General features: G+C 40.8%; 1 non-coding gene across 1 annotated transcript; it reads left to right on the top strand.

Moving 5' to 3' along the window:
• Nucleotides 1–8,146: 8,146 nt before the first annotated feature.
• LOC145392448 (5S ribosomal RNA) lies at nt 8,147–8,265 on the top strand. Its single transcript, XR_013895992.1, has one exon. It is a non-coding gene; the product is annotated as a 5S ribosomal RNA (ribosomal RNA).
• Nucleotides 8,266–13,657: the final 5,392 nt, after the last annotated feature.

Raw genomic sequence — 13,657 nt, 5'->3', positions numbered from 1 at the left:
CTCAGAACATTCATCAGTCTATCTGTCAAAGCCCATGTTTCAGCACCATATATCAGTACTGGTCTAATGCAGGCCTCATATATTTTACTTCTGTGTCTCAGTGGTATGTGTATGTTGACCAGCAGGCTAGCTATTTCCTTCCACTTAACCATGCTGACGCCACTCTTGTTCTAAATGATCTCTCTGCCCCTGCTTCACAGTCCAAAACATCTCCTAGATAGCTTAACTGCTTCACTTCCTGTAATGTGCCCCCATTCACCTCTAGTTCATCCTCTACTTCATCTCCCTCTGCCTCTCTTCTTATGCAGGATGGGCAGCGGAAATTTTGCACTTCTCTCAAATTCTGCAGACCTGGACACCTTCTATGGAAGCATTTTTTACTCTCCGTGCACAACACCGAGTTCACTCCTACTCCTCTCCCACGGCATCCACATGGCCATTTTCCTGACTGAATTCTTCCTACTGGTTTCTTGCCTGTCACCATTACCTTTGTCTTATCCATGTTTATTTTTATTCCTCTCTTCTCCAGTCTATTTTTCCATCTATTAAACATTTCCACTACTTCGTCCTTAGTGTCCGCTGTCAGCACTAGGTTATCATCATACGGCATTTCCCATGGGCCTTCCACCCTACATTCCCGTGTTGCCTCATCCATTACTATGTTGAGCAGCAATGGAATGAGTGCTGAACCTTGATGTACCCCAACTCCTATTCCAAAATTTCCTGATGTTCCTGTTATTGTCTTGAATTTTGATCTTGTATCAATATAGAGAGACATGACAGCTGCAATGAGTCTCTCAGGCATATTCTGTCTTCTCAAGGCCCACTCAGTAACTCTCCTTGGTACACTATCAAAAGCTTTTTCCAGGTCCACAAACACATGGTACAAGCATTTCCTCCTCTGTTGAAACTTCCTGCAACAGTCTCACGATGAACATTGCATCTATTGTGGATTTACCTGCGCAAAATCAAAACTGTCGGTTATCTGTCTTCACTCTCTGCTTCAGCCTTCCTTCCAGTACATTTACGAATATCATCATTCCATGCTCCAACAGTCTGACCCCTCGGTACTTTCCACACAGAAGGGCATCTTCTTTGCCTTTATAAATTGGCATTGTCCAGCTATCTCTTCAGTCCTCAGGTGGCTGTCCTCTTACTATGATGCTATTAAAAATCTTTGTCAATTCTTTTACACCAGTACTTCCAGCATTTTTTATCAGGTCAGCTGTTGGGCCTGGAGCTTTCCCTGTCTTCATTTCCTTTAAGACCATCTCCACTTCAAGTTCTGTTATCACTGCAACTGGCACTTCAACTTTTGCCATCTCTTCTATCTCATAATTATTTTCTTCATTTTTAACGTCTCCTCAAAGTGTCTCTTCCACCTTTCCAGTATTTCTGCCTCGTCAGTTTTTATTTCCCCATTTTCATCCTTTACAAATTTACCTCCCACCACGTCTTTCCTTCCTCATCTGTCTTGCAATTTTAAACATTTTTGTCCGTCATTGTGCACTCTCCAGATCTTTACTCCAACTTTCCCAGGCCACCCTTTTTGCTCTGGCCACTCCCCTCTTTGCCTGTCTTTTCTTTTCATTGTATTCTATTCTGTCTTCTTCCCCTCTAGTTCTCTGCCATACTTTAAATGCTCTTTTCATCTCACTTATCGTCTGCGTCACCTCCTCGCTCCACCACCACGGCTCTCTCTTCTCCTGTGACCTGTTTTTTCTCCACAGACTTCCCTCGCAGTCTCTATTATATTATCCCTGAAGTGTTCCCAATCACCTCCCTGTCTCTCATTTCTTCTCTTAAAATTCTCTTCAGATTGTAGTCGTATCTCCTCATCCTTCAATTTCTATTCCTTTACTCTTTTAACACCCTTCCTCTTGTTTCTTCCTTTCATATTTTCCACTCTCAAATCCACAGCCAAGAGTCTATGTTGTGGTAAACATGTTTCACCTGGTATAACTTTACAATCTATCACTTTAATATCTTGCTCCTTTCTCATCAGCATAAAATCAATTTGAGTTTCTACTCCTCCACTTTTGTAAGTTATCAAATTCTCTCTTTCCTTTTTGAACGTTGTGTTTATAATTTTCAAATCCTTACCAGTGTTGTAGTCAAGACCAGGCACCTCGAGACTAAGACCAAGACCAAGACCAGGCACCTCGAGACCAAGACCAAGACAGACCCTCCGAGACCAAGACCAAAACCAGACCCTCTGAGACCAAGACCAAAACCAGACCCTCCGAGACCATGACCAAGACCAAGAATTTATGTGTCTGCTGAATGAATGAAAAGTAGCTGCAGCCTGCAGGTGCGGCACTTCTGATCAGTTTTCACGGGCGTCTCGGCCCCTCGAGTGAGTGCACCATAGTCGCGGCGCACGACTCTGAGGTTGTCATTATTGTACCCTGGCAACCTAGCATTCAAATGTGCTTCCGATTTCGTATCATAATATTATTATACACGAATCATATTATTATGCACGAATATATTATACACGAATATTATTATACAAGAACATAATATACACAAATCACATGCGTCTCAAATTATACACGAAATCAGACACACTTGAATGGTAGGTTGCCAGAGCAAGATAACAACAACCTCTGAGTCGCGTGCCACGACCACAGTACCCCAAACACCCAGTTGCAAATGATGTATTGATGCGATACTCAATGCCTTTTAAATGAATTAAAGTTGATTATCGCACAGGAGTTGAATGAAATCAAGGAGTTTCTGGGAAGACAATTACTAAGAGAATGAAAGAAAGAAGCGGGCAATGGGGATAATTCCCGGGGCCAATACTCAAGAGTATGGAGGGACCAGGGCCCACACGAGGACTGTGACAATTTTGCTTCTTTTTCTGGCTCGTGTCAAACGTTTCCCAGGCACCCCAGGGCGTGGTCATAGCTCTCTACGGCCCTGCACACCGATGTTACGGCTTTTGAAAGTTTTTAAAGTTTTTAAACTCATTCGAGTCTGCTCTGCCATTCTTGCTACTTCAGTCGAGTGCCATCGTACTCATGGATAGCTGTATCTTCCTCATGCGAAAGCTGGTTTTTGGAAGACTAATTTTCGCACTTCTCTCCGAGCTTTTCCCCTGCCCAAACGTTCCACACACAACATATCCATCTTTCGTTTCTCGTGAACAGTCGAGGGGGACTACCTATTTATCAGGATAATTACACAAGAGACCGAAGGGGTTTCAGGATACAGAGGTGGGAAGCAAAACATTTTTATTTATTTTACTTCCATAAGTGTTCCAAATACTTTTTACGGTCGTACCCACTATTTGTTTAAGAGAACAGTTTTCACTAACTTTCCCTCTTGAAAGCGGCCCTCATTCGAGTCTGCTCACTGCCATTCTTGCTACTTCAGTCGATTTATCGGCCCCCAGGTGACCCCCCCACTTTAGTGGGGCTAGAAATGCCACTGGGTCACATGGCCATGGCCATCCGCTCATAGGCGAAGAAGTTGTATGAAATACGAGGGTGGCTGTGAAACACTAGAAAATATTCTGATTTCTTCTAAAAAGGTCACAGAATCACTGCAGGCCTCCGTGATAGCCATTTGGAAGCTCTGAAGGGTCATAACTCGAAAGGTTGGAAGCCACTGATGTCTACTTGGTCCCCTTCACTCTAGAATCCTGGCTACACCCCTGTAAGGGAGGAAATATATTTACAAAATTTCATATGTGAACAACTGAACATCTAGGTAAAATATTTCTGCTTTCATTGCTTTATTGGTGTGAAGAAACAAACATAGGAAAATAGAAATTTTTGTGGTTATGATTTCCGAGCGAACCAGCTAAACATGTGGTGTACGTGTATGAAGTGTGCGGGGATTGCATACACCACACACGTATATGAAGTACACGCAGGTGAACAGAGCTGCAAACATGCGTGCATGCAAACGGAGATTATCACTGCAAGAATGGCCAAGTCATGCATGCTTTCTCGACCATGCACTCTATCGATGCTCGCAGGGCTCAGCCCATGCACCATCACCGTAGTGCTAGCCAGGCAGTGTCCATAGACAGTACAATGCTGTATGGCGCACCGTGAATCGAATCAGCCATGATTTTTCTCTGTGTACGATCATAAATTCGGACCTTTCCCACACCGCGATGCACTTTGTAATGCTGGTCTCGACCTGGTCTCGAGTCAAAGCTCCGAGACCAGAAGCTTCGAGACCAAGATCAAGACCAAGATCATGTCAAGTGAGACCAAGATCAAGACCAGGACCACATCAAACTGGTCTTGAGACCAGTCTCGAGACCAAGACCGGTCTCGAGACTTACAACACTGATCCCTACCCTGGCAGAACTCCAGTAGCCTCTCTCCCTCTCTATTTCTCTCCAAAGCCGAAGACTCTCATAACTTCCTCATATCCTCTCCAATCAGTACCAATGTGTCCATTCAAGTCTCTAGCAATTATCATTACCTCAGAGACTGGTACTCGTACTGCATTATCAAGTTTTCCCAGAATGCCTCTTTTTCGTTATCTGGTCTACCAATCTGTGGTGCATAACGCAAAAAAAAAAAAAAAATGATCTTCCCTGAGGTATAGATTATCTGCCTACCAAAACTAAGCCAGTGCAAATTAATATCTCACATAACAATGCCCTCAGTTGGACCTCTCATGTCAGATCACTTGCTAAAACCACCTCAAAGAAACTTGGATTATTGTACAGAGTCTGTAACTTCTTCACTGAGGAGCAGTTAGCTATAATTTATAAGTCATGTGCACTCTCAGCTTAAGCGTTGCTCACCCTTGTGGAATGGATATGGAGAAGTTGCACTAAAACAACTGATCAAAATTCAGAACAAAACTGTTGGAATAATTAATAACCTTGCTAATATACTTCCCCTGCAAATAAAATGGAATGTTGCCTCCCTTGCATTATTTTACAGATATTTTTATGGCAAATTCTTAGACGAAGTTGCGTCCATTGTACCACCTTTCCATGGCTTCCCTCTTTCTACATGGGCATCTGGCAGCGCTCATGACTGGAATATCACACAACCATAATGCAGACCTTCTGCCTATCAGAATTCTTTTATTTCCCGAACTGCATCTCTCTGGAACTTCTTCCCCGGATTTGTTTCCCCCCCGGACTTCAACCTGCAGCTTTTCATGTCCAACTGTTACAGATATATATGTATGTTTTTATTTTTTATTTTTTTATAAATAACAGAACGGAGGAAGGAAAAACAAATGAGTAAAAAAAAAAAATCCATACACCAGATTACTGGTGTCCTCTGTTCATAAAATATCTGTAACAGTTAGACTTGAACAGTTGTGGGTTGAAATTTGGAGGAAAACAACTCTGGGGAAGCGAGTTCCAGAGAGATGCAGTTCGGGGAATGAAAGAATTCTGATAGGCAGAAGTTCTGCAATATGGCTGAATGACATTCCAGTCATGAGCGCTATCAGATGTCCGTGTAGCATGAGGGAAGGCATTGTGGCACCATGGACGCAACTTCGTCTGAGCATTTGTCATAAAAATATCTGTAAAATAATGCAAGGGAGGCAACATTCCCTCTTACTTGCAGGGGAGGTAGTTTATATGTAATGGCAGGGTTGTTAATGATTCTAACAGCTTTATTCTGAATTTTGTCTAGTTGTCTTAATGCAACCTCTCCACAACCATTCCACAAGGGTGAGCAATATTCAAGCTGAGAGCGCACATGACTCTTATAAAATATAGCTAACTGCTCATCAGCAAAGAAGTTACGGACTCTGAACAATAATCCAAGTTTCTTAGAGGCGGTTTTAGCAAGTGATCTGACATGAGTGGTCCAGCTGAGGGCACTGTTAAGTGAGACGCCAAGAATTTCAATACTTTTGGAGATGGGAATATCAGTAGCACTGAAGGTAATGTACCAATCTGGCAATATCTGTCTATTAGTAAACTGTATCTATTTAGTTTGACTAGCATTAAAAGAGACAAGGTTGTTTTTTCCCCATTCACTGATTATAGATAGATCTTGGTTTATGGAGATTGCTATACTGAGTTGAGAGGTAGAGATATTAGACTTTGTAAATGGATGTCTGAGTGTGAATGAACTATGTAGTGTTGAGTCATCTGCATATGAGTGAATGGGATTGTGGGTGACAGATAAGAGATCATTAATATGAACCAGAAATAGGGTTGGCACCAGAACTGATCCCTACGGTACGCCGGCGTTGAGTGGAAATTGAAATATACATCATCTACTTTTACTCTTATTTTCCTGTCACTAAGATATGAAGAAATCAAAGGAACAAAAGACGTTAGTCCATAGCAAGGGAGTTTGGACAGCAGGGAACGGTGCCTTTCTCTGTCGAAAGCTTTAGAAATATCAAGAGCTACTGCATGAGTTTCTCCAAAAAGATCAATTGATTGATGGATGGTATGAGTTAAGAGACTGAGTATGCCAATGGTGGATCTTTCGTGGCGAAAACCGTATTGTCTATCACTAATTAAGTTGTTGGATTCAAGATGTTTAACAATGTGCTTAATGATTAAAATTTCAAATACCTTACCAAGAGAAGATGTGACAGCTATTGGTCTGTAATTGGAGGGGTCAGTCGAACTTCCTTTCTTCGGAACTGGGTGGATATATATATATATATATATATATATATATATATATATATATATATATAATATATATACTAATCAAAACATAAAGTAACAAAAAAACAGGGATGCAAAACTTTATTTGCTTCTCAGAAAAATTTGATTCAGATGTTGCCAAAATAGTTCTGGAACAGGAATAAAAAAGAAAAACAATTCTAGGGAAAAAATCTTTTCCTTAAAACAGATTAAGTTAGTTTTGCAAAAGAAAAAAAAAAAGTTTGCCCTCTCCAAAAAAATTTAATTAGACTATTAAATAATTCTTTCTTTTTTATCCAGCTAAGAAACAAATGGCAATGATTTTTAAATAACAGTGATTTTCTCGGAGAGATTTGATTGGGGTTTTGCTAAATCAAAGGTATCCTAAAAGATAAAGTTAGGCTATCAGATCTCCCAAAGCTGGGTTTGTAAAAAAAAAAAGTTTCTTCTCTCCCAAAGTTAGATTGCTTAGGAAATTCTCTTCTCCCTAAGAAAATAAAGTTAGATTTGATTTTTTTTTCTTTCCTCCATTAGAAAAAAAGTTAGGTTTGATTTTTTCTTTACTTCTCCCTTAAAAAACTTACGTTTGTAAAAAACAAAAATCTTCTCTTCCTATAAAAAACTTAGGTTTGCAAAAAAAAATTTCTTTCCCTAAAACAATAGTTGAGTTTGCAAAAAAATCTTCTCTTCTCCCGTAAAAAAATTGGTATGTTTGCAAAAAAAAAAAAAAAAAAATTCTCCTTTCCCCAAAATAAGAAACTTGGGTTTGCAAAATACGACTTTATTTTCTCTAAAGGAGAAGAGACAAAATTAAATCAAACCTGATTTTGTATTTTCTAGGAAAGAAGAGAAGAAAAAATTTCAAACCTAACTTTATTTAGGGGGGAGGAGAAGGATTTTTTTAATGCAAGCTAACTTAATTTTCTTCAGGGAGAGAAGATTTTTTTTCCCAAACTAAACTTTACTTTGGGAGGAAGAGAAGAAAACATATTTTGCAAACCTAATATTATTTTTTAAGGGAGAAGAGAAGAATAAAAATTTGCAAACCTAACTTTATTTTTTTAGGGAGAGAAGAAAAATTTTCGCAAGCCTAACTTTTTTTTTAGGAAGACAATTTTTTTTTGCAAGCCTCTTTTTGTCTAAGGGAGAAAAGAAGGAATAATCAAACCTAAATTTATTTTTTTCTAAGGGAGAAAATAAAAAATTCAATCCTAACTTAATTTTGGGGGGGAGAAAAGAATCTTATAAGTAAACTAATTTTTTTTCTTGAGAAGAGAAAAAAATGCAAACTTAATTTTATTTTTGCAAAAGGAGAAGAGAGGATTTTTTTTTTTGGAAACCTGAGTTTATTTTCTTAGGGATAGAAGATTTTTTTTGGAACCCTAACTTTATTTTTTTAGGAATAAGAAAAGAAAAAGACTGCAAACTAACTTTATTATTTCCAAGGAAGAGAAGAAAAAATCAAACCTACTTGTATTTTTTCTAGGGGAGTAGAGAAGAAAAAAATTCAAACCTATTTTTTTAGGGAGAAAAATTGTTTATGCCAACGGCCATACCACGTTGAGTACACCGCTTCCCGTTCGATCAGCGAAGTTAAGCAACGTTGGGTCTGGTTAGTACTTGGATGGGTGACCGCCTGGGAACACCAGATGCTGTTGGCATCCCTACGTCAAGTGGGGTTGGTGGAGGATTAGTGCCCTCCCTGTAAAACAATTAACTCTAAGCCCTTGGCCACCCCGTCTGGGATACATGGTGTCTGGCAATGAATGAATGAAAAAAAACTTTGGGAAAGGAGAAGAAAAAAGCAAGTGGGGTTGGTGGAGGATTAGTGCCCCTCCCTGTAAAACAATTAACTCTAAGCCTTGGCCACCCCGATTGGGATACATGGCGTCTGGCATGAAGAAGAAGAGTTTGCAATTTTTTTTCTTCTCCTCACACACACAATAAATAAATAAATAAAGCTAGGTTTGCAAAAAATATTTACTCTATAAAAAAATAAAGTTTCGTTTGCAGAAAAAAAAAAAAAAAACGTTCTTCTCCTTTCTCTTTAAATAATAGTTAGGTTTATAAAATTTGTTTTTCTTCTCTCCCTGAAAAAAAAAAGAAAAAAAAAATCCTGCTAATGTATCAGTTTGTGTGGATCCCTCAACTGACCACTAACTTATATATCAGCTTAGACGTGACTGCACTGTTCCAAGCAAGGTTATCAAGATATAACGTTCCACCTGGTCGAGTCACTTCCGGCTGACACTCTCCACCAAATGTCTTCTCACGGACTGGAGATGGTGGGAATCGGTGTAGACCCTGCTGAAGGAATGGTGGATAGGTTGCGTGTGCATGTGACTGAAAACTGAGCAGATTTCTCTCTCTTTATTGGCCAAGAAAGATACAACTGCAACACAGAGAGAGCCCAGAGTAAATACATCCCTCTTGTTTGGATGATAAGTGCGCTCTGTTCTAGCTGGCTGGCTTCCCTGCTGGGAGTGGCCCTGAGGTCAGCATAAATCAGAGGTGCCAAACCCCACAGACAACTGGGATTTATACATGAATAGAAACATCACAACTCTACCATTCACATTATACACCTCAATAAAGTAGTATTGATTACATTAAAGTATACCAATATGGTATATGTGTTCCCCCAAGACTTAACATATATACAGTTCATATTTCTCTATCGCCTTCCCTTACCCTCGTTGTTTATGATAGAAAATGCTGGGCTTTGCACGTCTGCATGCTCATCTGTTCCCATGCCACACTTACAGTAAGATGGTGTTTGGTTGATTATCATCACACTGTATTACACAGTCCTTAATTATGTCTAAACACCTTGGTATGTAATATGTAAAAATAGTGTGAGACTACAACTCATCATGGAAACGATATCCGGCATAAGAACATTGCTCGGCCACACCCTTTTGACGTCCCCGTCGACATTGTTGTCCTAACTACCGTGTAGCCTAACCAATGTGCAGGGTAGCATTTTCGCGGGCCACTTTGGACCGGTTTAGACCGGTCTGGCCTCATAAATGATCGCGAGAACGGGCTAATGTTGGTCCGATCCTCTCTGAGCCTGCAATTGGCTGCATGAGGGACTGGGCTTGGCCTAGAAGAATGTAAACAAATGTTGGGGAATGTTGCTGATTACACAAATTTCATGCTTCCCCTCAATTTTTATCTTGGTCATTAATGCTTTAATCTTATTGCGTGCGATCTGTAGCAATACAAAGCCTCTACTTCATGGTAAGATTTATTTGGTTCCCTTCTTGGATGATCACGGGCTCTACTAGCGTTAAAAACGTAATTTAAAACAAACCTTACTACAAAGTCCGCCATTGTTGACCATCGATGTTTACACCCTGCCACGAACACTCCTCGCCTCCCTCTTGGCTGTTGCTGACGCGCATACGTTTGTGTGCAGACCAGTCTCGCTTAGGCTAGCTTGTGGGGCAGGACTGCTTTGGACCTGTCTGTACCGGTCTAATTGTCTCGCAAGAACAGCAATAAGACCGGTCTAAACTGGTCGATACTAGTCTAAAAGCCTCGCGAAAACGCGGCTAATGCAGGCAGGTCCACTTGTGATCCGTGAGTACGGACCCGTGGTTTTAGTGGGTTTCTCATTTGGCCTTGTAGATAGCAGCCCCAAACACAAACACAGGACAAGACCACAATAAGAAGACCAATGCCAGGACCAAAATAGGAAGGAGAAACGTATGAAGGGAGATAGTACATATGGTTCTAATTCAGTCTTGTTCAGGTGGGCGAGGAACTGTATTCTTTGGAGCACATGAGACAGCCTGGTCACATTCAAGGTAGAAACATTGAATGAAGGTAAAAAAGGGTAGTAACTGGGACGGGAAGTTCACTGACAAGGCTAGATGGTGCCTGCTAGGTAGAAATGCTATCTCTTTACTGTGCAACTCACAATAATTGGGTGAAACATAGTACCCCTTTCCTGTAAGGAACTGGTTTTGTGAGGCACATGTGAGTGTTACGTCCTCTGCCTCAGGAAAGAAGAAGTATTGCTTTGCATGTACAGTCGACAGCAGAAGTTCGTCCCTCTTAGCGTGCGTGATACGAGCCTGTTGATCTGGTAACATTGTATGAGATAGAGTTGACAGGTAAAATGTGAAATGTTTGACATTGGTGTATGAAGATTCTTCGTTACGGACACAGACGCATAGGATTATTTGGACTGGACTGATGTTGCCAGCAAGTATTATATGAAATATTATAGAACGATTGCAGTCCTAAAGCTGAGGTTGCAAGAAAACACTAATTACGACGTCAGTTACACACTAAACAAACACAGAAACTGCCAGTTCGTGTTTCGCCAGTATGCGATTTTGTTTTATAAGTTAAGTCACTTCCCTTTCCGACCTCTCTCCCCACCCGTCTCTTCTCTTCCAAGTCATGCTCTGCCATCATCCACGTTTTATCGTTAATGTTGAAAATCGTATGTCTGTAGGTAAACTGTGGGAAATAATATAAAAGTGTCAATGAGCTTCTTTTCCTCCATCGCTTGAAGTGTTATCAATGACGAATATAAATGTTAGTAACATGAATAAATCGTCACTGTGGTGGTTAGGAGACATTTCTCGTCATCATTTATGTAACACTTACCTAACTATCGTTCTTACAGTGCCCAAAATACACTCCCTCTCCACCCCCTCGCCGTCTCCTCCCCTCCCCCTTCCACTGTTTCCATCACTTCTCCCCCCTCCCTCCGCCCCCATTTCCAGTAACCTTTGTTTCTAGCCTGCAACACTCCGAATCCCTCCCCACCGTGTTATTGTATTGACCCTGCCCAACTTCTCTCCCTTGTCATTTCAAATGTCTTTTTCTCTCCCTTCTTCATTTTTGTCTCGGGAATCGAACAACATAACGATGTTTGGGTCATGTTTTTGTATAGTATCCTTTAATAATGTGTAATATTATAATGACCATGACAATGGCGGTCAAGAGGCATTAACTGTTCAAAGGACGGCAGTCAGTGCCTGAGTTTAATGATCATTTTATTTCTCCTCCTCTAGCCATTAATATCTTGCTTACACTTATTTTATAAATCCCAACATACATAAAATATGAAGCACAAACGTCCTTCTTTTCACCAAAGAAAGTATAAAATGAAAAATAATCATTGCGTATGTTGTATGACTGAGGTAGTTTGGACATGTGGAGAGAATGGAGAATGAAAGACTGACTAAGAGGGTGTATGTAGGTGAGGTGGAGGGAGGGAGAGGGAGGGGTAGACCGAGGATGAGGTGGAGGGATGGAGTTGAGAGGTATATGAGGGAGGGGGGGTTGAGCTGGGGGGAGGGGAGTCAAATGGTGGGTGACAGAGCGACTTGGAGGCGTTTTGTCTGCGACAACCCTTTCGGGATTAGGGTGTCGGGCTATAGATAGATAGATAAATAGATGTTGTATGATCTACATGCATCCAGAAAATATTTTCTTAAAAGTACTGTCAGTATTCTTGGTGATAATTTGTAGATCTTCAGTTACGATTAAATGTAGCAAAATAGATGATAGTCACAAAAGCTGTATCCTCATACATTTGGCTACCATAATCATCGTAATATACGATGAAGGGGGATTATACCCCTCTGGATGAGTAGATTAAGCCCTTATCGGAATATGCTTGTCATGAGCCCGGACAGCAGGCAGATGTAAGTGGAAGTATGAGATTGTCGCGGTGTAAGGGTTAATTATGGTAAAGGTTCGCTTCCTATCCATCCGAGTCCTTGTCACTCCTGTATCGATAATATCGGCAGTTGCAGAACAGATGTTCAGGGCGCTGACGGACAGCCATGCCGTTACCTTTTGTTCTAACCATGCAATGCAGCTATGGGAATGGAATGATAGGGATAATCTTGCTGACTGCATTCTCTGACCTTGTAAGATCATGCGTTGAGGGAGTTCAGATCAAAGTATGTCGATGGCATATTGTTTTAAATTATATATAAGTAGACGTATCTCATAGGTCTCACTTTAGTGCGGAACACAATGTGTGGGGGGGGAGGGGATTATGGAAGCAGGAATACTTTGGGTGAGGGAAGGGATTACATATATTACAAGCTGGGACACAGATAAATATGTTATAACGTGAAGGGAGGAGTGAGGGATACAGAAAGCGGGAAGGAGGCGAGGAGGGAAGGAATCCACAAGGGGGGGATGGTATTGAACACTGATAGTTACGATGGACATATTGTTATGTAAGTAATTTGGTTACTTGTGTGTAATACAGTTGGCAATATAACATGCACGAGTATTGTGTTTATAATGTCATTACAATTAAGACTCAAAGTCCTGTAAATGGTAATAACTGTATTCAAATTATGAAGAACCGATCTAGTTAGGGAGGTAAACAGAAGCAGAGTCAGTTAAATGAAATCGTTGGGAAGGGTTGGGGGTGTTGAGGGAGAGAAACAAGGGGTACTGGTAGAGGGGGGGAAGGGAGGGGGGAGAAGTGATGGAGACAGTGGAAGGGGGAGGGGAGGAGACGGCGAGGGGGTGGAGAGGGAGTGTATTTGGAGCACTGTATTAACGATGGTTATATAAATGTTATATAATGTGACGAGTAATGTCTCCTAACCACCACAGTGACGATTTATTCATGTTACTAACATTTATATTCAAGTCATGGATAACATTTCAAGCGATGGAGGAGGAAATGAAGCTCATTTTGACACTTTTATATTGATTGTTTCCCACAGTTTACCTACAGACATACGGTATTCAGCATTAACGATAAAACGTGGATGATGGCAGAGCATGACTGGGAAGAGAAGAGACGGGTGGGGAGAGAGGTCGGAAAAGGAAGTGATTTAACTTGTAAAACTAAACCTCATACTGGCGAAACACGAACTGTTAGTTTCTGTGTTTGTTTAGTGTGTAACTGACGTCGTAATTAGTGTTTTCTTGCAACCTCAGCTTTAGGACTGCAATCGTTCTATAATATTTCATATAATACTTGCTGGCAACATCAGTCCAGTCCAAATAATCCTATGCGTCTGTGTCCGTAACGAAGAATCTTCATACACCAATGTCAAA

Source organism: Coenobita brevimanus, chromosome 2, assembly GCF_032717465.1.
Source record: "Coenobita brevimanus isolate Jiangsu-jjx chromosome 2, ASM3271746v2, whole genome shotgun sequence".
Classification (NCBI taxonomy): Eukaryota; Metazoa; Arthropoda; class Malacostraca; order Decapoda; family Coenobitidae; genus Coenobita; species Coenobita brevimanus.
Note: the sequence above shows the minus strand (reverse complement) of the source record. Positions and strands in the feature narration are given on the sequence as shown.